This window comes from Solanum verrucosum, unplaced genomic scaffold (assembly GCF_900185275.1).
Source record: "Solanum verrucosum unplaced genomic scaffold, falcon-dt-bn FXZP01000118.1, whole genome shotgun sequence".
In the NCBI taxonomy this organism is placed as follows: Eukaryota; Viridiplantae; Streptophyta; class Magnoliopsida; order Solanales; family Solanaceae; genus Solanum; species Solanum verrucosum.
Genome location: NW_026020568.1, coordinates 88,884 through 112,175, shown reverse-complemented (window position 1 = coordinate 112,175; position 23,292 = coordinate 88,884). Strand labels below are relative to the sequence as shown.

General features: G+C 33.8%; 1 pseudogene; it reads right to left on the bottom strand.

Moving 5' to 3' along the window:
* Positions 1-16,971: 16,971 nt before the first annotated feature.
* On the bottom strand, positions 16,972-17,941 carry LOC125810433 (protein FAR1-RELATED SEQUENCE 5-like; annotated as a pseudogene).
* Positions 17,942-23,292: the final 5,351 nt, after the last annotated feature.

Below are 23,292 nucleotides of genomic sequence, written 5' to 3'. Positions count from 1 at the left end.
GCACTAGCTAGAAATTTTGTAAGCGAGCATTTCACAACAGAGAATTATGTTACAACATATTTTGGGTCGTTCTCACCGATTGGGCACGAGGCATATTGGCAATCGCCGAGTTTTATAATGAAAAGTAATGAATTCTATCGTCGTCCCAATCGATCAAGGACTGCTAGAATTCCTAATGAGATGGATCGTGATCCTACATTATATGGGCGGGCTTGTGGATTGTGTAGACAGATCGGGCATGATAGGCGTAGATGTCCAACTCGAAATCAAACTTAAGTGGGTAGTCTAAATACATATATTTACTTTCAAATAACTCTAATTATGTATCTTGCTTCATTTTAATTTGTATGGCATCATTTGTATTTTTCAAGTTGTTCAAATATTCATGACCAAGTTCATGATTCTGTATGTCTCACTTGAAAATGATCTCGAATGTTTCAAACACTTCTTTTCACTCTTGTACAATTCACACATTGATCCAATCAATCTCACAATTCTACACAAAACAGGATATCAATTCAATCAAATGCTACCAAAACAAGAACATACAAAACACTCAGTGGTAAAATAAACCAAATACGTTCTACCACCAAACTCTTAACTTCAAGATTCCAAAACAAAACCAAATAAAGTTCCAATCTTTACACTACCACCGAACTCTTCACTTTTTTAGATTCAATGGGCAAGATTCGGATTTATACATCCATTTTGGTGCCTTTATACTTCTATTCACAAAGTGCAAGTAAATACCCAGACCAAGCAGTGATTATAATGCTAAGTTACTGCAACTAGAATACTAAAATTAGTCTGTTATGTCATCAACTCCAGCATCAATTTCCATTAGTGGCTGCAATATTCAGCAGCACTACAATTTTTCACTACTTATTCTTTGCTCTTGTTACGCCCTGAGCTACCCCCAAGATGCGGACACGGGACCTAGGACCACAAGTGATCCCAAGCTAACCCTACTGGCATGATCATGAGCATACTAAAGATAATAAACTGATGCAGAAGCTAATTCATAAATAAATTTGAAAAGATGGGGAATACCGATATACTATAATTGAATATATCAAATCTGAGAGTTTAATACAAAAGAAATATCAAACTTAAAACACTAAGCTGAATCTAACTATGTCTGAAATAAGCCTCTAAACTGACTAAAAATGTTGGGACATGCCCCAACTAGGTCTAGCAAAACTGAAACTAAAGACTAAAAGCGATAAAGATAAACATGTCACTAGTCCTCGAAGAATGAGGACTCACCACTGATGCTGCTGAACTGAAGATCGAGAACCAATCTAAGCGTGATCTGGATACTGAGAACCTGAACCTACATCACGAGAAGATGTAGCGCACGTATGCGTCAGTACTTGAAAGGTACTGAGCAGGCAGGATAGAGTAAAGCTGAAAGAGCATATAACTGAACAAAGCAATAAAACAATGAAATAATCTGAACATGATATAGATACTGAATACTGAGCTAACTGAATGCAATGACCAATTTATAACATGCTGACTGAATACTGAATGAACTGTAAATGTGGTCAATGCAATAGAGTCTGATTGAACTGTGAGAGCTACTAATAACCGACATAAAACCACATGAGCTAAATGTGGAGTCCGATGTATACGCCCCATCGAGAGGACCCAATATACCCTGCCAGAGGTATAGAGGCATACTGGCGTGATCACTAAACTAATGTTGCCCACAGAGGGGACTTACACCTACGTGGCTCGTAGTTCTGGGACTATATGGGTACGCTGAAACCCTAGTCCAACTCGATATTATGCTACTCCCATTGAATTAAGTAGTTAACTGGTTATGACTGAATTTCTGTAAATACTGGATAGCTCGAACTGAACATGCAAACTGAGAATGCAACAATTAATCTGATAATGATGCATTCATAAACTGAGGCATGTATAACTGAATACTGAAATATCTGACCTAGCATGTGTAATTCAAGAACTAAAGAAATACATAGCTAGGGTTCTAAAATTCATGCGATAAACTGAGCAATAACATGATAATCTGATTTGGAACATTTAAATAACTAACTCATGATGATCTGTTCAAATTCTAGAAACCCTAGGTCTGTTCATAATTATGGAATCAAGAATCTGATTGAATTCTAGGGACCTAATGGGCGAAAGGAACCCACTAGTGAAATCCCACATACCTGGTGACGAATTCCACGGAGAAATCTTTCGATTTTGGGGCTGGAACTGATGGAACCTTGCTGTGTTCTTGAACTAGGGTTCTTGACTTCTCTTCTCCTTTTAGCGTTCTAATTTTCTAAGTTTTGATTAATGATTTTGACTAAGGTAAGTTCTAGTTATGTTTCTAGGCTTAAACTAATTAAAACCTCATGATTTAGGGTCTAAACGACGTATCTTAGGGGTTAAATGAAATAGGAAAAGACCAAAAGACCCTTGAATTAGCTGCTTTCGGAGTGACTGACGGACCTGACTGACGGTCCGTCAATCAATCGACGGTCCGTCGATTGGGTCCGTAGGTCGAGTCTGCCCGACAGGGCTTCACTAAAACGAAGATAAATTTTTACTCGGAGGTCGGAATTTAGCAAACTCGGTGGCGTTGGAAAGATAATTCAATTATCTATCTAACCATAGGTCATGGGACACATAATTCATTTTTTGCTAAAATTTATGACCATCTGAAGTTGACCCATCAGAATTTTTTCATCTAACTAGCTGCTAACCTCATCTACGGTCAGACCTACGGACCGTGGATCGAATGACGGTCCGTGCTGATCGACCGTAGTTTGTGTCAGAGGCTGGTAAGGGAAGTCTCGATCCACGAACACAGACCACGAACCGTGGGTCTGTCCGTGAGTCGGGACTTAGCCAATTTTCTGAGCTGGCTGGGGAGGGGTTGCAGTGGTGAACCACGGTCCACCAGCACGGGCCGTGGTCTGACCTACGGTCCGTGGATGGTGACCGTAAGTTGCACCTGCAACTTCTCAAAATCTGCATTTTTGTCTATTTTAAATACGGGGTGTTACAACTCTTTTTTTTTTTTACATGTTGGATAGCATAGTGGCCACCTGTAAAGAAAATATAAATGTTCTATTATTCAAAAGGAGAGTGAAGCCAAAAGTAATAAAATGTAAGATATTACCTGTCCCACAAGGCTTTAGTTTAATTTTACGTTTTTCTCTCCTTGATGGTTCACCATCTTGATTATTCGTATCATCGCCTTCATTTGCATCCTTTGGATCATTATCGTCCACTTGATTATTCGGGTCATCTAAATTATTAATGGCATCAGGGGTCTCAATGATCATTGGCACAGGCGATGAGGTAAAGTTTGGGACATTCTCAAAATTTTGAGGTTGATAATTACCAACAACATTCTCAAGTGATGAAAGACTTGGATGGCTTGATATTTGTAGATTCTGTGGAATCACATATGGCATGATATCTGTTTGTGACAGTTGATATGTCATATTTGATGCCTGAGTGAATTCATGAGTGCAGTCTTTTGAAATGGAACCAATATTATAATCAGATGTTGCTTGATAATCTTCTGGGACTGCTTGGGCATTTTCTGTAGCCTGATCCATTTCAACATGTGCTTGTCTTCTTTCAACAACACGTTCTCTTCTACCAGCAACACCATCTTTTCCTCGCCTACGAACTGGGGGATGCAACTGGGTAGGTTGTACCATATCTCTTCTATAATCGGCTGACACATGAACCCTATCAGCCTCATGGACATATTTCAAACAATCAGAACCTTGATCCCACACCATTTTTCTAAACATGTATAAAGCCTCATATGATGAATTATCACCAAGTGTTTTAGCTTCATCAACCATCGAATGAATATGGCGTACCTAAGAGCAAATGAGGCATTTATAATTAAGTTTAGAATTTAATATTTAAAGACACTTATTCACCACGAGAATCAATCCAATTTTTTTCTTTAATGTATACCAAAATAATGATACCAAAACTTGAAGACGAACACCTTCTTTTACTCAAAAATCTCACCACACGACTCAAACTTGGCCTTTGACAGAAAAAGTTCACAACATGGTAACATTACAAAAAAATCCACAGCTCAAATATGCAGTTCAAGATCCCTGTACCTATTTGCAAATCATACAGACCCTATGCATTTAAAACAGACCAATCCAATTGCCCACTCTCAAAGTAGACATGCTACTGTACATGTATATATGCATTAATAAAATTAATTAGTAGCTTTAGTAACTATCAAAAGTATCTTATATTAAGTAAAAGTACCATAAATATCAATTAAGTAAGAACAATTAAATGAGGTGACACATACCATAGTTTCATATGCCGTTGAATTAGGCACATAACCTTGTTGACTTTGAGGACACGGATTAGGATTACCAATAACAAGACGAGTAATGCGCCTAAACCAAATAAGGTAGGGGTCATCATACCGAAATGGTTCATGATTGACCGGTGCATCACAACTATATTGGAGCCGTTGGTTCCAAAGTGATAACCATTGTGCATGTTCCAATTCCCAATTTGTATTTGGTCTTCCCCGACGATCATGACGAAAGTGTGTGGAATCAAATGGAAACGGAGTTGGAATAGCTTGTTGCAATCCAAATTGTCTCATAACACGATCTGTCAAATGAACCTCGACTACATTCCAACAAAAGATTGGAACTCTAACCCGCCATATGTTTCGTCCAGCGTGACAATAGACAGGAAGACTCTCAATCAAGTCATCAGGATATGGTTCCCAAATAAACTACATGAAAAAGTAAAAAAATAAAATGAGTCTTTACATTTACAATCTTTATAAAAAAAATAAAAATGATATGCATTGTACCTGTTCTTCTATCTTAGAGTCAAGGGCATCCCTATAAACTTTCAACACATGCTTGGTAGTATTCGTCCAACTAAGATGCGCAAACCATCTAGTAGCATGTGGACCCCTAGGAAAATCAACAAAAGCAGTTCTCGCATCTTTCTTGGCTACTATCTGAGGACTGAGGACAGTGACTCTCTCCCATGCCCAAATCTATTAAAAAAAAGTTTTAAGATTACATCTTTTAAAGTTTCCATCATCCAATAATGCTATGGAGACAAATCAAAGTTTACATCTTTCAAAACTAGTAAATTATAAGAAATACAAATAAATAATTTGTACAATTTTTAGGTATACCTGAAGTAATCATAGAAATCCGGCTATTTCATTTTGGGTAGTCTGTGAGGCTTTACAAAGAAAATGACATAAGTAAGCTAAGATCGCACTCCCCCAACTATAAGACCCAATTTTATCGATGTCCTCGAGCATAGGCAAGTACATAAGCTTCAAATAACCACCAGATGTATCCGCCATCAACATACCCGCAATCATCCAGAACATGTAACATCTGGCCTTCTGATTGATCATATCTTGTGTTGCCGTGTTCGGCAACTCTGGTTGGCTTAGCATGTATGCATTAAATGCAGCGACCTTGAGGGAATTTGCTTTGAAGTCTTCACGAGATGGAATGAAACCTAATAATCTTTGACAAATGTTTTGTCAATCCCCTATGGTCTTTATCGTCTCATTACCAAGTACTGGATCACCATTCACAGGTAATCCATACAACACCTCTACGTCCTGTAAGGTGACTGTTGCTTCACCTGTCCTAAAGTGAAAAGTATGAGTTTCGGGACACCATCGCTCAACTAATGCAGTGATCAAACTGCGGTCGATAGCAGGACGATTAGCTTTGTAAACACCATACAATCCACATAATCTAATCACTTCAAGGACTCGTGGATGGATAGGATATTTTTCTACAATCTTCCAAAAATTTCCATCTTCTTTCATCGTATTAAGAATCATATTAGAACTTCCTTCCCATATATCCTGTGATCTATGAGTGAGTTGTCCCGTTAATACATCCAATTCAAGTGGACCGGGATCCAACTTGTATTCACTATTATCCGCCATAAAAGAAAATACCTATGAGATACATATGAAAGTAAACTTAAATGTTAGCTCAAATATTCTTATGTGATTTTTTCTTGACATTCATCGAAAAAAGAGAAGCATATATTAGACAAAGCGAATTAGGAACTTGGATAGGCAGCATGCTATTAATATGGCTCTAATTAACAATGTATTGATACCAGGTGAAAATGATCCCAAAAAAGTGTCTTGAAAGATCTAAAAATTTATTTGGCATTACAGAGATTGTATCTTCTTCATATTAGAAAAATAGAAAACTTGGAAGTTTATATAAAATAGTATCTGGCCGGAGCAATGTATGCTCTTACAATCAAAGCCATTTTCTTTATGCAGTTGATACCTTTGCTCATCGGAGCTTCCGTTATTCGAATCAACGGTAGTTGGGATGTGAAAGTTGCTACACAGGCAAATCAGAAAATCATAGAGAGTTCGAGTTCACTGGCCATGAAAGGAGTGTCGAAAAATAGTCCAAAAAAATTAAAATCAAATCAAATCTATAACAAAATAGAATCCTATGTTTTGTTTTTCATCAAACAAGGATAACTAATAGACAAACATCAACTTATGTTCTCCGGATGTAAGTTTACAATACTGATAATCTTGTCCAAGAAATGTAGATAATATCCCAACTGACAATTGAAGGAAAACAAACTAAGAACCATTTCAATTGTAATGAAGGCCGAAGTAAGACCAAAATTGGGTGTTCATTCATGGGTTTTTCATCAAAAAAGGAATCCTATATTGAAACTCAATTTCATGGGATTTTCCTCAATTTACAAAAGACAGAATTCTTCTATGGATTTGTCAAGCCTTACTTCGTAAAGAAAAATCAAACCTTGAACAAGAAAATTACCTTAAAATAGTTATGGCGCTGAATCTCCTTCTTCCGGCAACACCAGCGGCAAGAATTGGGAACTAAACGGTGTTCGCAGCGCTAGATGAGATTGAGGTTAGGGCAGGGGTGAAATTTCAAAGTAGAACTGAAATTGGGTTTAGAGTAGGTTAAATCGTATAAGGGTCAAAATTGGGTTTATGGAAAATTTAGAATTAAATGTATAAATATATACAAAATGTTACCCGTAGTAACGTTTTCTTACTTAACGTCGTATAAAACGTTACCCATAGTAACGTTTTCCTACTTAACGTCGTCCCTTTGTCCGTTTATTCTTTTGAAATAAAATATGGGCTAATACGTTACTGCCAACAACGTTTATACTAGTTTTGTAAAGTTTCAAAAAATTGTATTATTATTGTAAATTGATTTAAATAGTAGCTTGTTTTGGTCAAAAATTCAGCTTTACCCAGCATTGTAATATGGGAATTATGGAGAAATAAAATGAAACATGAAGGGAAGAAAATATCAGTAGCACGAATTATTCACAATGTCACTAGAAATATGTATATGTTGGTAAGACTAAAGAACCCTTGTATGTCCTGTCTTGTTAATTCATCTGATATGCCGATAGAATAGACAAATTACAGACCTAAAATGAGGGTAAAGAGAGTCTTATGGGAATTCCCACCAAATGGGTGGGTGAAATACAATATAGATGAAGCTTCTCGGGGAAATTCGGGTCTCAATTCCTATGCCTTTTGTTTGAGGAATGATAAGGGTGATGTTGAATACGCAGAAGGAGCAAGCATAGTGTAAATTTTTGTTTTAATATGCGAAGATGGTGATGAATCGTTCTCATATATTGCCAGAATCTTTTCGATTGTCATCTCGCACCTAGAAACGACTATAAAGAGTTTAAAATATGAAAATATTGATTTTTGGAAAGAATAAGGAAATCTAGAAATTGTCTAAGTTAAGAAAGTGAGTTTTGGCCATTTTCAAACGGCCATAAATCCTAGCTCAGGATGATTTAGGAGCAGCTCTTGATATGGTTGGAAATACCTTGGAGATATCTTTCCAACGCCATGAAGTTTGCGCGATTTCGACATCATATGAGTGAGATATGCCTTTCGGAAGTTGGGTTGTTGGATTGAGGAAAGTCCCAATCCGTAATTAAGGAAGGGCAAAGCAGTATTTTCTCTAATTTATTTCCTAATTTGTTTTAGGGATTTATTGGGGTAAAAACTTATTTTTGTCATATTAGAAAATTTAAATTCACGCTTAGGGCTTGGAGAAAAGAGAAAAAAAGAAATAAAGGGAGAAAAACCAAGATTTCGCCAAGAACGTCAAGCGTTTGGAGTGAAATTTGTCGGGGTGATCCCTATTAAGGTATGTGAGATATTTTCGTGTTGGGTTAGTTCACCCACACACCAACTTGTTTCAATTCAGCTATTTGGAGTTGTTTACATGTTAAGAAGTGAAGTTCTTGAAGAACATTGTTAAATTCTTGTTGGTTGATTGTTGAATGCCCAGTGTTGATTTGATTTGTGTTTTCGGGTTATTTTTCGAGTTAAATCTATTGGGTATTGAGGGCACTAATGATCCTAAATGTTTGGGGAAAGAACCATAGAAGTTTAGAGGGTTTAGAGATGAAAAACGAGAGAGAAAAGTCGGAGTTTGCTCGGCAAGGGGTTGGGGAGCCGCGCCTCTCAGAGCGCCCCACTTCAGAGTCTAAAGTTTGGCCTTTGGGGCGACGCACCAGCCAGAGCGCCACAACTTCAATTCTGAAGTTTGTGCTCTGGCTCCCCACGCCTCTTAGAGCGCCAAGGACGCCAGTTTATCCCATTCTTCCCCCATCTTTTCGTACTAGTTTCTAAGTGATGAACCTATGTTTCCTAGTCAATTCCAACACTTTAAAGTACATCTAAACACCATGAAATCATCCATAAACATGAAATCACGAACCTTGAATCCATAATTCAATTCAAGGAAAGTTAAGTTCAAAGTCAAAGAAGTTCAGAGTCAAGTCTAAAAGTTAATGAAGCAAGTGAAATCAAAGTTTCTTAAAGTTTTCAAGGGTCTTTACCAATGTTTTAACGTCATTTTAAGACTTAGGTTTTGAAGTTAAGCAAGAGTAAAGCTATGGTTTGAAGTTCTTTTCTTCAAAGAAATATATGGGGACTATGTATTCCCAAGGAAGTTTAAAAGAAATGTTTTCACATTTAAACAGGATTGGAAACTGAGATTTCTAAAGAACTTTCGGGCTAGTTTTTAGAAAAGAGTAATCGCTTTCTAAATGAAAAAAGAAGGGAAACTTTGATTTCCAAGATAACCTTTGAGCTAAGTTTTTGAGCACTAATCTCAAATCACAGAGGAAATATGTTGTAAAAACATAAGAGCTAGTACATTTTTTTGGGAGTAGTATTGAGCACCGAATTGGGGGAGTGTTCAAAGAACCCACAGCCCCCATAGAACCATGTAGCCACCAACATAGGTAGAAGAGGTTTATACTTTTTAGATAAATCATTTTCAAATTAGACTAGTGGATCTATTAGGCAGTTCAGATTCTATATCTTTGGCCAGGTATAGGATGTTCTGGCAGCGTGAAGCTGATCGTTGTATCATCACTATAGCTCATATGTGATGGTTGTCAGTTAGAGAAACTCCCACAACAGTTATTGTATTTTTATATACATCAGTTCATTTGTATTTCTACATATATCTCAGATTTATTGTATCTTTGCATACACACAGAGTTTATAGCAGGTTTTAAACAACTTTTCTTTATATTGCACTTGTTTTAAATTGTTTTATATTAAAATGAGTCAGTCAGGTTAAGTTGAGTTGAGCCAGGTAAGTTATTTAGTTTCTTTCAGATTCCTTCTTGCCTATGTATTGCTTAGCATTCCAACTCGCATACTTGTACATTCAATATATTGATGCCAGTTGGCCTGCATCTTATTATGATGCAGACGCAGGTAACCAAAATCAGCATCCAGCACCTCGTTAATCCAGTTGAGCAGCTCAGAGTCAGTGGTGAGCCTCTTTGCATCCTGGAGGACTCTTTTATTTGTTTTCAGTCTTTCATTTATTATGATGTTGTGGGGTTTGTCCCAACATCTATTTCAGTATTTTAGAGGCTTCATAGACAGTCAGATAGTTATTAGTACAGATGTCTTTCTTTATTAATGACTTAAGTGCCATTTTGGACAGTTTATTATTCTTTAAGTTGTTATATGAGACTTTTTATTTGAGTTAAGTCTTCCGCTGAGTTAAGTATGCCAGGCCAATGGTTCGCTTGGGGCCAGCAATGGTCTCCGAGTGCCAGGCACGTTCAGGATGTAGGCTCGGGGCGTGACACATAGAGAATACTACTAATGCAGTTGCAGAAGCTAAAGTTATACTAGAGGCATGCAAGCATTGCAAGCAGTCACAACACAGGCAAAATTATTATTCAGTTTGACTCAATGTTAATGTACAAAGTGCCAAAAGGAAAATGGGCATGTCAGGTAATTGCACATATAGTGACAGAAATTAGAGTATGTTTACAAGAGAGACAATTCATTTTCCAACACATTCTAAGAGAAGGAAACAAATTAGTAAACCATTTAGCAAAAATATCTATTGACAAAGATAATTGCACATTCACAAGTTTTAATAGCATAGAGACTGAGGGGAGGAGAATCATCAACAATGATAAACTACTATGCTCGTACTTAAGAGTATCACCGTTAAAGGGATAGGGGGCAAGGAAATGCTACAACATAAAGTTTTCCACCAGCAACATAATAACAAAGACCTAGAAGGCAACAAAAAGGGGAAAATGCTATTTAGCCTATGCTATTTCAGCCAACAAAAAAGACTCGACAAAATGGGAGATCTGAGTCAGGATTGAAACTTTTAACCTGAAGGAAGCCAACAACACTCTTAAAGGGGGGCAGAGCAGAACTACCATTGCACTCTGTCACATGACCACCTACAGGAAGATAGTGAGTAGATATCAGAAAAAAAGGAAAATGAGGAAAATAAGCATGAGGACTTACCTAATAAAGATGTTTTCCTCCTTTAGACAAGATCTGACAAGAAAAACAACAAGCACAACCTATAAAATCTGAGAACACAACTGGAAATGAACAAGGAAGTCAGAAAGAAGAAAGGATGACGAACTCAGATAACAAGATACTTACTCTTGTTAGCTGCTTCATCAACAATCAGCTGAAAGAACATTAGTATCACATTGATAATCTATAGCAAGAGTAGACGGAGAGCTGGATTGGTCCAATAAGGCAGCATCATTAGGTGAAGAAATGAAAATCAAGAGAAGAGGAAAAGAAAGCGGCGAAGGGACAAAGAAAGTGAAGGGGACCTAATTAGAAAACCCTACCCTGGTATAGATATATTATATATATCATTTATCCGGATTGGGTTGAGCTTGAGCCTCGATTTTACTCATTTGTGTTGGTTATTTTTCTTATTTTAGTAATGGGCTATGCCCGTGGAGGCGTAAAAAGGTGTAAATCTTTTTCCTTTTCATTGTTTTGCAAAGTCATGAATAAAAGGCCGAATTTTGTCGGAAAAAAATAGTTAAAATTTGAATTCAACATTTCATGTTATTACACATATACCTCAAACACTAGACATTCCCTAAGTGACATGATTTATGCCTTTTTATCTAAGAAAGTTATGCATAATTAACGAAATTTCAAGAGATATAGGAAATTACAAAAATCATTAATATTTCACATCATAAAATTAAAAGAGAAACATACTCTAACAAATATGAAAGATAATGGGAGAACATTACACCACATCAATAGAAACAAACAACCCCAAATACTTCGAGCGATATATGATTCCAAATGTCCAGCAAGAACCATTTGTGTCAGTGTCATTAAGTGTTGTTAGGAGCGCTTCAACCTAGTACATGTCTATATAATTAATTATAAGGGTGCTGTTAATGACAACAATTGTTATCAATGGAAGAAGAAAGCTAAAAACACGAAATATATATAATTGATCATACAAAAATTAATGCGGATAAAAAAAATCAAATAATTATGATAATTAATACTAAATGACATGTCTAGTCATAATCTTTTCTTGAATACTCAACAAAAAACTTTTATCGCTCTATTTCCGTGGATGAAGAATTGATCCGTAACAGAGAGACTTTAAAAAAAAGTGTTAGAGTTGACAAAGAAAAAATTATCATGTTAAACATAGGATCTATGTCAACTAGGTCTCGTGTTGTAAATATTAATAATGCATTTGCAAAGCTGTAAATAAATTTTCAATCAATTATTACTCAATTATCTATAAGCGTGTAATATAAAGCTACTTCAACTAATACATGTACCTGAAAATACAATATAGATTTTACGAATAACATTAATGTGGAGTAATATGAATTATCTAATTGAACAAATATATAGTGAACATCACTTTCTTCAAAGTAAATGATAAACTGAATAGAAGTTTCACAAATAAATAATTCAAACTGTAAATGAATGCCGATCATTAATAAACCTAGTAAAATCCTTTTAAACATGCTCACTTATATCAGTATATGTAATTCAAAATATGTATATGAATGTCCCAAATTTAAGTTCGCATCATTTAAATATTAATGGTTTTACCATTATTTGAAGTTATTCAATATCTATAAAAATAAACACATTTACGTCATTTGAAGATTATCAATTTTATCACCATCTTAGATTGTTCAATATCTCTAAATGATCAAGTTCATGTCATCTAAAGATTAGCAATTCTGTCACATTTCTAATATACCAAATTTAATGTTTTTCGAAAGATTATCTTTTATTAATAAAATAAAACACAAATTTATTGAAATATCAGCCATAATAAGTATTATGTGTCAATATTTTTCAAATAAAGAATAATTTAAAGTTGATTATACATCTCTATTAAGCACTGACTTATTCAACTGCTAATTAATTTTTTAGAAAGTTATTTTTTTATGTTAATTAAAAAAATATTTCGATGATAACCAGAGGCGGATCTAGGATTCGAAGATTGTGGGTGCCATATTGTTTAAATAAGGTAAATCGGCCGGTTCCTTCAATTTTAAATTATTATTCGAGTTATTTAGTTTTTTCTATTTTTATAAACAAATGATCAAATATGCATATTCCGTAATGTTTTTCTTTTAGATATTCTATTATTAAAAATATTTACCTAAGTAGGTTTTTTTTAAGGAAAAAAGGACCTTATTCTCTATAACTTTGAGAAACAAAAGATGTTTCACGTTTAAAATTCGAATTTGTATAAATCATCTAATACAATATGGTTGAGAATTTTTTTAAAAAATCATAGCTTCAATGTATTATCTCAAATTAGTGTGACGTGAAAGATCGTAAGAACCTTTAAATTCAAAAGCTTTTATTACATAATGATATCCACCATGTTTTAAACCATTTTTAAAAAAAGGAAAACACTATCTAAATATATTTTTATTAATATTTATGAGATGTTCACAATTTAGTATGGATCTTTAATTAATATAGAATACACACAACATTCATATCAATTAAAGATTAATTCTTAGTGAAAGATCAAAGAGTAAATTAAAAAAATCAAGAACTAAGTCAAGCAAAAAATAGTTAATTAGATAAACACGTACTTCCTCCATCCCATTTTATGGGGCACTTTAGGATTTCAAGATTCAAAAAGATCTATCTTTGACTGTAAATTTTTTATAGATCTTTTAAATATTTTGAATCATCAATTATTGTGACTTATAGTACTTTTTACGTAGTTTGCAAATATATAAATTTCATTTTAAAAAAAATTGAAGATTCCTTGTGCAAATTTCTGGCAAACTTAAATTATTTAACTCTCGAAAAACGAAAAGTATCACATAAATTGAGACATATGGAGTAATAACAAATAAAAAAGAACTAATGGGGGGGGGGGGGGGGGGGGAGTTGTAGCCCTTGCACACATTAATGAAAAAGACGAAAAGGAAAGAAAGAAAGAAAAAAAAAAGAGTGAAAAGCATAAAAAATTTAGCGTTGTCAAGGAAATTCGAAACCTTGGCGCTAATATGCAACATGAAGCCTTTGCCAATTACACCATTTACCGTTTGGGTTAGTGGGTGGCAAGAATAATATATAATAGATTTGTCATACTACGCATATATATACAAAGTTTTAATCGAGGTTACTGGGTGTCGTAGCACCCTATCCGTACACATAGATCCGCCCCTAATGATAACTATTAGCTGAATTTCTGATCATCAGAGAATCATGAGAAATGACTTGAGGAAAATGTTTAGTACTTAGATTTACCAAAGAACTGAAGAATAAAATTTAGGATAACACACATCAAATCTAAAATGTCAATACATAGCGGCAAGAAATATATAGCGCTCATTCCACAAAGGAATTAAAATAATAAATATTTATCCCCCTAATTTCATTTCAAGTGAATTTAAATCCACCCTAAGTTTATAAGATCAGTCTCACAATGGCAAGTGCATTCCACACGCGTCATGTCATCAACACGTCAGTACCATGTCACTGCCACATCAGTGCCACATTGATAATTATTTAAATTTTGAGTTTTTTATTCTTTTTTTGTTTTCTTAATTCACAATTTTAGAAAGGAAAAAAGAAAAAGAAATTAATCCAAGATTATAAAAAAGAAACATAAAAAGTAAAAAATTCTCAAGAAAGATCAATTCCACAGATCGAAAATTCTCAAGACCATTTTCACTAAAAACATTCAATCTTTAAGGCACATTATCAAAGTAAATACATAGTTACAACTGAAAATTTGTATCATGGTAGAGGCCCAATCAACCAAAGTTGTGTGAGGCTCCATCCATTTTTTGACACGTGGATTGTGGACCCCTTCTTAAAATAAAGGCTAAAAAAATCAAAAGTAAATAGTGGGGTCTACATATATTAAATGTTCATTTAAATCTAAGAGAGAGAAGATGAGACAAGGTTTTGGGTTTATTTTTCAGTACTTCTTCAAGGGAGAAAGAAGTTTAACATTCAAACTGGGTTTATTTTTCTCTTCTTCAAAGGAGAAAGAAGATTAACATTCAAATAATTTCTTCTTCTTTCTTCTAGATCAGAAATTTCATTAATATAAAGTTATATTGAAGACTTAGTGTTCAATTTTTTGAGACAATGTTGCTGATCTCAAAAAAAGAATAAAAAATTATTGTTGCTTGACACTATCGTTGATGCTAAAGGAGAATTAAAAAAAATGGGTGAAGATATGGATGATTCTCCTTAAAGCTTCTTCAACGATTTTTATCTATATATGATTTTCAGGTACGAATTTTTCTTCATCTTTCTTGAACTTTTTAATACTATCAACACAATTAAATTAACAAAAACATATATATATATATATATATATATATATATATATATATATATATTTGACAATAGATCTCTATGAATCTTCTTGCTTTGCATGTCACTTGTAATGTCAAAATACAAAAAAAATATTTGTTGCATTGATTTTTAATGCTTCAAATATAAAAAATTAAGATCTGCACCAAAGAACAAATTGAATTTTCTTCAAATATATGTTTGTTTGATTGTTGACTCTGCATGCAAATTGCAAGCTTTAGATTGTGAATTTAGATTTTGAGTCAAAAATTGAGGAAAAATATTGGATGAATCTCCATGTAACTGCATATCTGATATAGAAAAAAAACAAATCAAGATTAGTATATGTATGAATATAATAACAAACAATGAAAAATTATTTAATTTGTTAAAGAGAGAACATACCTCAAAACTCAATCCCATAGATCCATGTTGTATTTGTTGCATTGAGGCTGATTGTATGTCAAAATTCACTGTTTTTTCATGTTCATGTTTTTGTTTTTCTTTTTTTTCTCACCTTTTGGCTTCATTCTTGAATATCCATTTCCCTTTCCTTTTTTCTTAATTGGATTCAAAATTCGATCCTTAGCCCCAATAAAAGGATCAACGGATGAATCAAATTTGTGTATGTTTTTGTCACAATTTCCACTATACAATTCACTTTGATGCTTAGTAATCTCAACTCTTGCTTGGTACAAATACCTTCTAGCAATTTCTTTCGAATCTATACCATTTGCAGCTAAAGTCATGACAATAAATAATTCTTTCATTAATCCGTTCAAACGAATTGCCATAGAAGATTTTGTTGTTCCCTTCTTTTGGGTGTACTCTGCAAATCCATTATCATGCTTAGCATTCTTAGACCATCTTTCCAAAATGTATTTCTCAAGAATAGAAGAAAAATTTAAGTCAAAGAACAAAACTTTAAGTGCGTGACAACATAACCAACCCATGGATTCAAACATATGACAACTACAAATAATAGAATTGTCAAGAGCATTGAACTGGACAATTTTAGTTTTCTCACTTTCACCCTTTAAAATTGTATATTTTGTTAGACTCCCTTCAGTTTCAACATTGATTACTCTTTTGGTTGTCCCTTGTAGAAATTCATGTTGACATCTTGTGTAAATTCTTCTGGTGTACACCCTAGCAACATACTTTAATATCCCACAATCTTCAATGAAAATTTTAGGATTACCCCGAGATTTATAATTCTCTATAGCTTCAATATCACGCATTTCAATTGTCCGTTGCTCATAATGCTTTACAAACTCCATTATACTCATTGTCTTGCATGACATTTCAATGAACTCTATTTGTGCTCTCACTTCTTTGGGTCGATTTGATATCTGCTGAGAAAGTAGAACGGCTAAATATAGGACATCATTTTTTTCTCATATCATACAATTTTTGAAGCCAAGTATTTACTTGCACAATCCCAATCATCTGTCATTTTTTTCCATACTAACTCAAATTTTGATTCTAAATTACACCTCCACGAGAGAGTATCAAAGCAGTATCGAAATCCTGATTTAAAGTAAAATTGTGGTATATTTTTTTGAGCATTTCTATCAATGTGTCATTCACACATGACATGTTTCATTCCTTAATAGCAAAAGCTATGACAGGAGTTTGATCAGTAAAGATTGTTTTTGGTGTTTTCCCTCCCATTGCTTTCAAAAATGTTTGAAAAAGCCAAACAAAAAAATGACTTGTTTCATTGCATAAAAATGCACATCCAAAGAAAGTATTTTTCCAGTGGTTATTCACACCAACAAATAGAGCACAAATCATGTCAAATCTATTTGTACGATAAGTAGTGTCAAAATCATCACATCCCCAAAACACTCGTAGTGCAATTTAGATATACTATCTCTCCAAAAGAATTCACAATCTGTCATCTTCATCAACTTGAAAAGAATAAAAGAAGTTTGAATCCTTTGATTGCAAATGCATAAAATGATTTATCATGGTTTGAGCATTTCCACAACTAATCATATTCCTCTTATGTGTTTGTATAAAGTTATGAGCATCTTGCTCAATAAATCCCGCATTTTCAATTCCATCAGCTTCATTATGAAGGTATCGAACCACTTTTTTTGTACGAATACCGGCATCCACCATAGAACCAAGAATACTTTTAGTAGCACTTGTAAGCTTACGACCCGATAATTGTATGAAATGTTTCAAATTATCTTCTATCATGGGATGACTATGCACATCATTGAATCACATACTTCCCGTATCTCATTTGAAATTTTGAATTTTATATGAGCCATACAACCACATCTATATTCTAATCTTTGTCGCTTTCTTTCTTGAAAAAGGAAAAGCTTATCAGATTTTCCTTCACAAGAACAAAGAAATAACCGTCTTGTTACTTCTTTATTTATGTTGTAAGTCTTTGCACTTTTTCGAATACCGAAACCTTTTGCCAGAGCATATGAATTATATGCATTGTATGAATCTTCTTCAGAATTAAATTTCATACCAATCTCAAAAGCAAAGTTCTTGCTAATGTTATAAACATTATTTGCTCTTGTAGAATATTCGTTATTGTTAACGTTGGAATCTACAATAATAGTTTTAATTTCTGAGTATCAAAACTTAAGAAATAGATAAAAATATAAATAGAATTTATTTAATAGAGAACCTTCATACTTGAATTAAGAAAGTATCATATAAATGAAATGTATTACCTTCTTGAAGAGAAGACCCTTTATCAACACGTGCATCCTCGGGCTCTTTAATTATCAACATGTACGTTCTCCATTTTTTAAAATTTGAAGCAGAATCTGCATAAAAAACAAATTATATCATTAAAAATAGTATTTTTCAAATATTACCTTAGCACATAAAAATATTAATACATGCCTTTTGTTTTACTATACAATATATTTCAGATTTAATTTAAAATATGTGATCACCATTAAATTTGAATGCAAAATTTCTTGAAATTATCAATACTAAGTAGTATCTTATATTGGCAGGAACTTTCTACCAAGCATGAAGATCATTTATGATAACAATGAATGATACACAAAAGTCTACATAGATAATTATGTCACACAATCTTGAGCATTTTGCACAAGATAATGCAATATTTCGCTTTCAAGATGTGTATAAAATGTATTTATATATATGTATAATGAGGATTATTAATAAAAAACTTCTCATTTTATTTAAAATTTTAGTAAGAAAATATCATTGTACAAATATAAAGAATATACATTGAGAAACAAAGAGAGTAAAAGAAATAAGTTCATAGATCTATATATTTTGTAACTTTACTTGAATAAAATTTGAACGTCTCTGAAGAGTAAAGATCAACAATGGTGTATTTTTGTTTTAGAGCTTTTACTTTGTTTGGTTTAAGATATGATAGGCAAAGATCCTAATTAAGGAGGGAAAATAGTACTCTCCTTCCCTCCATTTTTATTGTATTATATAAAAGTTTATCTTTATTTTAATTTTGTTTCATTTGCAAAGTACACATATTGGCCCACAATCCACGTGTCAAAAAATGAATGGAGTCTCACACAACTTTGGTTGGTTGGACCTCTACCATGATAAAAAAAATCGTTACAACTAAAAATTTAATTTGAGATGAAAAAATTATAATTTTTTCACTAATAAGAGCTTTAAGTTCATCAAATCAATAAACACCTTCATAAGTAGTGATCTTGAAGCAAGAATAAGTAGTTGTTTTTTTTTTTCATTTTTTTCGTTGTTCATCACATCTAAAGAATAAGTGAGAATAATTTGAAATTATTTTCATTTAGTGATGAAAATAACTGAGGGTATAAGTATTCCGAAGAAAGAGAAAGAAGTTCATCGTCGAAGAAGAAGAAGAAAGGGATGAGATAGTGGAGTTCGGAAAAAAAAGAAAGAGGGGTGCGGATGGAGGGTTCGAAGAAGGAGAAATAGGGTGAGGGTGAAGAAAGAAAACGAAAGTGGAGAGTTCGAAAAAGAAAATGAGGAAGTGGTGCAGGTGGTGGCTAAGGGTGGCAAGGGGTGGTGGGGTGTGAGGAAGAAAAAGGGCTAGGGTTGTTGGTGGATAGGAGTGGTGGGGTGTGAGGAAGATGAAGAGAAAAAAAATTTATTGGCTGAAAAGAAAATAAAAGTAGCCCAATTATTTTTTTCTCTTTAATTTTTAATTTTTATGCGCTATTTTTTTTTATTTGCCACATCAGCTATTAAGGGGTATTTAATTCACTTGAAAGTTGTTTAGGGGGATATTTGAACGCTCGTGTAGTTAAAGTATTAAAGTAAGTTTTGCAACCAAGTTCCGAGGAAGGGGGAGGGGGGATTTAATGTATTTCCTCTAAATTTAATGATATACTTACATATATTATATAAGTTTAAAGTTCAGTTTTTTTTTCAATGCCTCTATCAAATTTCACATACATATACTTTCCTTCTATAGTTAATGTAACACCTCGTATCTGAAAGCAGACCAGATTTCAGATTTTCAGAAGTTGCAGGTGCAACCTACGGTCGCCACCCACGGACTGTGGTCTGACTCATGGCCCGTGTTGTGGGTCTGTGGTTCACCACTACAACCCCTCCCCAAATCCAGCTTAGAAAATCAGCTAAGTCTTGACCCACGATCCGTAAGCTAGACCACGGTCTATGGTCTGTGTCCGTGGATCGAGGGCCCCTTTACCCAGCCTCTGACGCGAACTACGGTTGACCAGCGCGGACCGTCGTTCGATCCACAATCCGTAGGTCTGATCGTTGGTGAAGGTCAGTAGCCAGTTAGGGGGAAATTGTTGATTGGGTCAACTTCAAATGGTCATCACTCTTAGCACAAAAGGAATTAGGTGTCCCATGACCTACTATATGATAGATAATTGAATTCTCTTTCCAACGCCACCGATTTTGCTAAAATTCCATCTTCGAGTAAAAAGTTATGCTCGTTTTAGAGAAGCCCTGTCGGGGAGACTTAACCTACGACCCCAACCTATGGACCGTAGGTTGACCTACGGCCCATAGGTCCCGTCCGTCGATCACTCCGACAGCAGTTAAGTCGGGGTTCTTTTGGTCTTTTTCTATTTCGTTTTACCCTTAAGCTACGTCGTCTAGACCCTAAATTATGAGGTTTTAGGCAGTTTAAGCCTAGAAACATAACTAGAACTTACCTAAGTCAACTCATTAATCAAAACTTAGAAAAATTAGAGCGTAAGAGGAGAAGAGAAGTCAAGAACCCTAGCTCAAGAACGCAACAAGGTTCCATCAGTTCCAGCCTCGAAATCTAAAGATTTCTCAGTGGAATTCGTCACCATGCATGTGGGATTTCACTAGTGGGTTCCTTTCACCCATTAAGTCCCTAGTTTTCAGTCAGTTTCTTGATTCCCTTATTATGACTAGACCTAGGGTTTCTTGAATGTTAGAATTTTTGGGTTCTTAACTGTTAGAATTATCCAAATCAGCTTTGTATGTTAATATTCAGTTTATTGCATGAATTCCAGAACCCTAGATATGTATTTCTTTAGTTCTTGAATTACACATGTTAGGAAAGATATTTCAGTTATTCAGTTATACATGCCTCAATTATTAATGCATCAATATCAGTTTAATTGTTGCATACTCAGTTTGCATGTTCAGTTTGAGTTATCCAGTAACTTACAAAAACTCAGTCATAATGTGTTAATTACTTAATCCATTGAGAGTAGCATAATACCGAGTTGGACTAGGGTTCAGCGTACCCAAGTAGTCCTAGAATTACTAGCCACGTAGATTGTAAGTCCCCTCTATGGGCATCATTTCAGTGATCACGCCAGCATGCTTCTATACCTTTAACAGGGTATATTGGGTCTTCTCGATGGGGCGTATACATCGGACTCCACATTTAGCTCAAGTGATTTTACTATCGATTATTAGTAGCTCCCACAGTTCAGTCAGATTCTATTGCATTGACCATTTATCAGTATATCCAATATTCAGTTTCAACATGTTATAAATTGGTCACTGCATTCAGTTAGCTCAACATTTAGTATCTTTATCATGTTCAGATTATATCAGTGCTTATTTGTTTTGTTCAGTTATATGTTATTTCAGCTTTATTCTATCATGCATGCTCAGTACCTTTTAAGTACTAACGCACACTCTGCGCTACATCTTCTCGTGATGTAGGTTCAGGTTCTCAGCATCCAGATCACGCTTAGATCACTTCCCGATCATCAGTTCAGCAGCATCAGTAGTGAGTCCTCATTCTTCGAGGACCAGTGACATATTTATCTTTTCAGTACTTTTAGTCCTTTAGTTTCAGTTTTGTTAGATCTAGTTGGGGGATGTCCCAACATTTCTAGTCAGTTTAGAGGCTTATTTCAGGCATAGTTAGATTCAACTTAGAATTGAGTTAATATCTTCTTTGTATTAAACTCATCAGTTTTCATATATCTCAGTTATAGTATATGGGTATTCCCCATTTTTTTTCATTTTATTTATGATTTAGTTTCTGCAACAGTTATTTATCAGTTTATTATTCAACTTATCTTTAGTATGCTCATGATCATGCCAGCATGGTTAGCTTGGGATCACTTGTGGTTCTAAGTCCCGTGTCCGCGTCTCGGGATAGTCTCAGGGTGTGACAGTTAAGATACTGACAACCTAATCGAAAGATTTCAATTCCTCGTGAAACTTTTAATATAAAATAAAAAAAGTGAAATGTTCATGTAAAATCAAGACACTTGACTATATCTTCATTGAAGAATCCCATTCACAAGACTTCAAATCAATTCAAATGTTGCCTTCGAACAAGGACTTGTCACATCGAAAATCTCTCAAATCTAGCCAATAATTTTGCATTTTGCAAGTATCCAATCAAAATCATAATCTATGAACCAGTTAATTACTAATGCAAGCATCCAAAAATAAGTTTATCAACATCTTAAGACAAAATTCATACACCTTTTCAGTATATCGTAATTAAAAAGTATTGCTAAGGTTATAACTTCAAGATTCATATACCAATCTCTTACACAAAATTCTTCTAAAAATATGAGTGTCTGAGTGTTTTTTTTTTTTTACTATTTTAATTTGCAACATAGTTAGACATCTCGTCCATAATTAATAAACTGAAGACTATAAATATATTTTTATAAAATAAAATGAGGTAATGGACATTTGAAACATTTCAATATTGATAGGAATACATCAATTAGTCGAGTTGTATAAATGCATAATTTTTGAAATTTGTATGGTATAATTTGCATAACTGTTTAAAGTTCAGATGTTTGTGTTTGTACAAATTCATTATTTCGAATTTTATCATATTTGCATAATTTCAGAATTCGTATTACTCTGAAATTCAATTTAGATATATAGTTGTACCCATATTTGTATAAATTCGTAATTGTATAGTTATTCTAATTGTATATTTCTATATTTTACTTATACAAAACATATAAGTACAAAAATCACCAACATAATTTATTTATACAAAATACATAAGTACAAATCAGTTGTTACTACTTTGTTTAAACAACCACGGACGAAAATAACTCATTTATACAAACACTTATTATACCAAAACTACAATGAACAATCGATTCAATCGATAGAAAATAATTTATACATAAATAAATACAAATCAATTAATACTAACCAGTTTATATAAATACGGATGAAAATAGCTCAATTATACAAATACACACATATTATACAAATGAGGTTGTTCCTAGTAGCTTAAATTATAGCTACAACACGTCAATATACAAACTACTTCCTCTGTCCAACAATAGTTGTCCATTATTGACTTGACACACCCTTTAAGAAACAATAAATAATAGGGGTAATATTACTAGTTTATCATTTGACTTTATTAAGTTTAATGTTTTGAAAAATGTATTAGATGATAAAAAGAGAGTATTTTATAGCAAGAGTAAAATAGACACATAAATTAAATTATTTCTTGATTTTCTAAATGGGACAAATATTGTTATAATCATTTTTTGAATGTAGGGAGTACAACTAAGAAGTCTAATTAAATTTATTAGCGTGACTATTTGAAAAATTTCTTCAATACTAAAAAAAGATGGTGCGTGTACAGCGTGTAACTATAAATTAAAGGGGCGATTGAATTAGGAAATCAGAGATTATCAGATTCA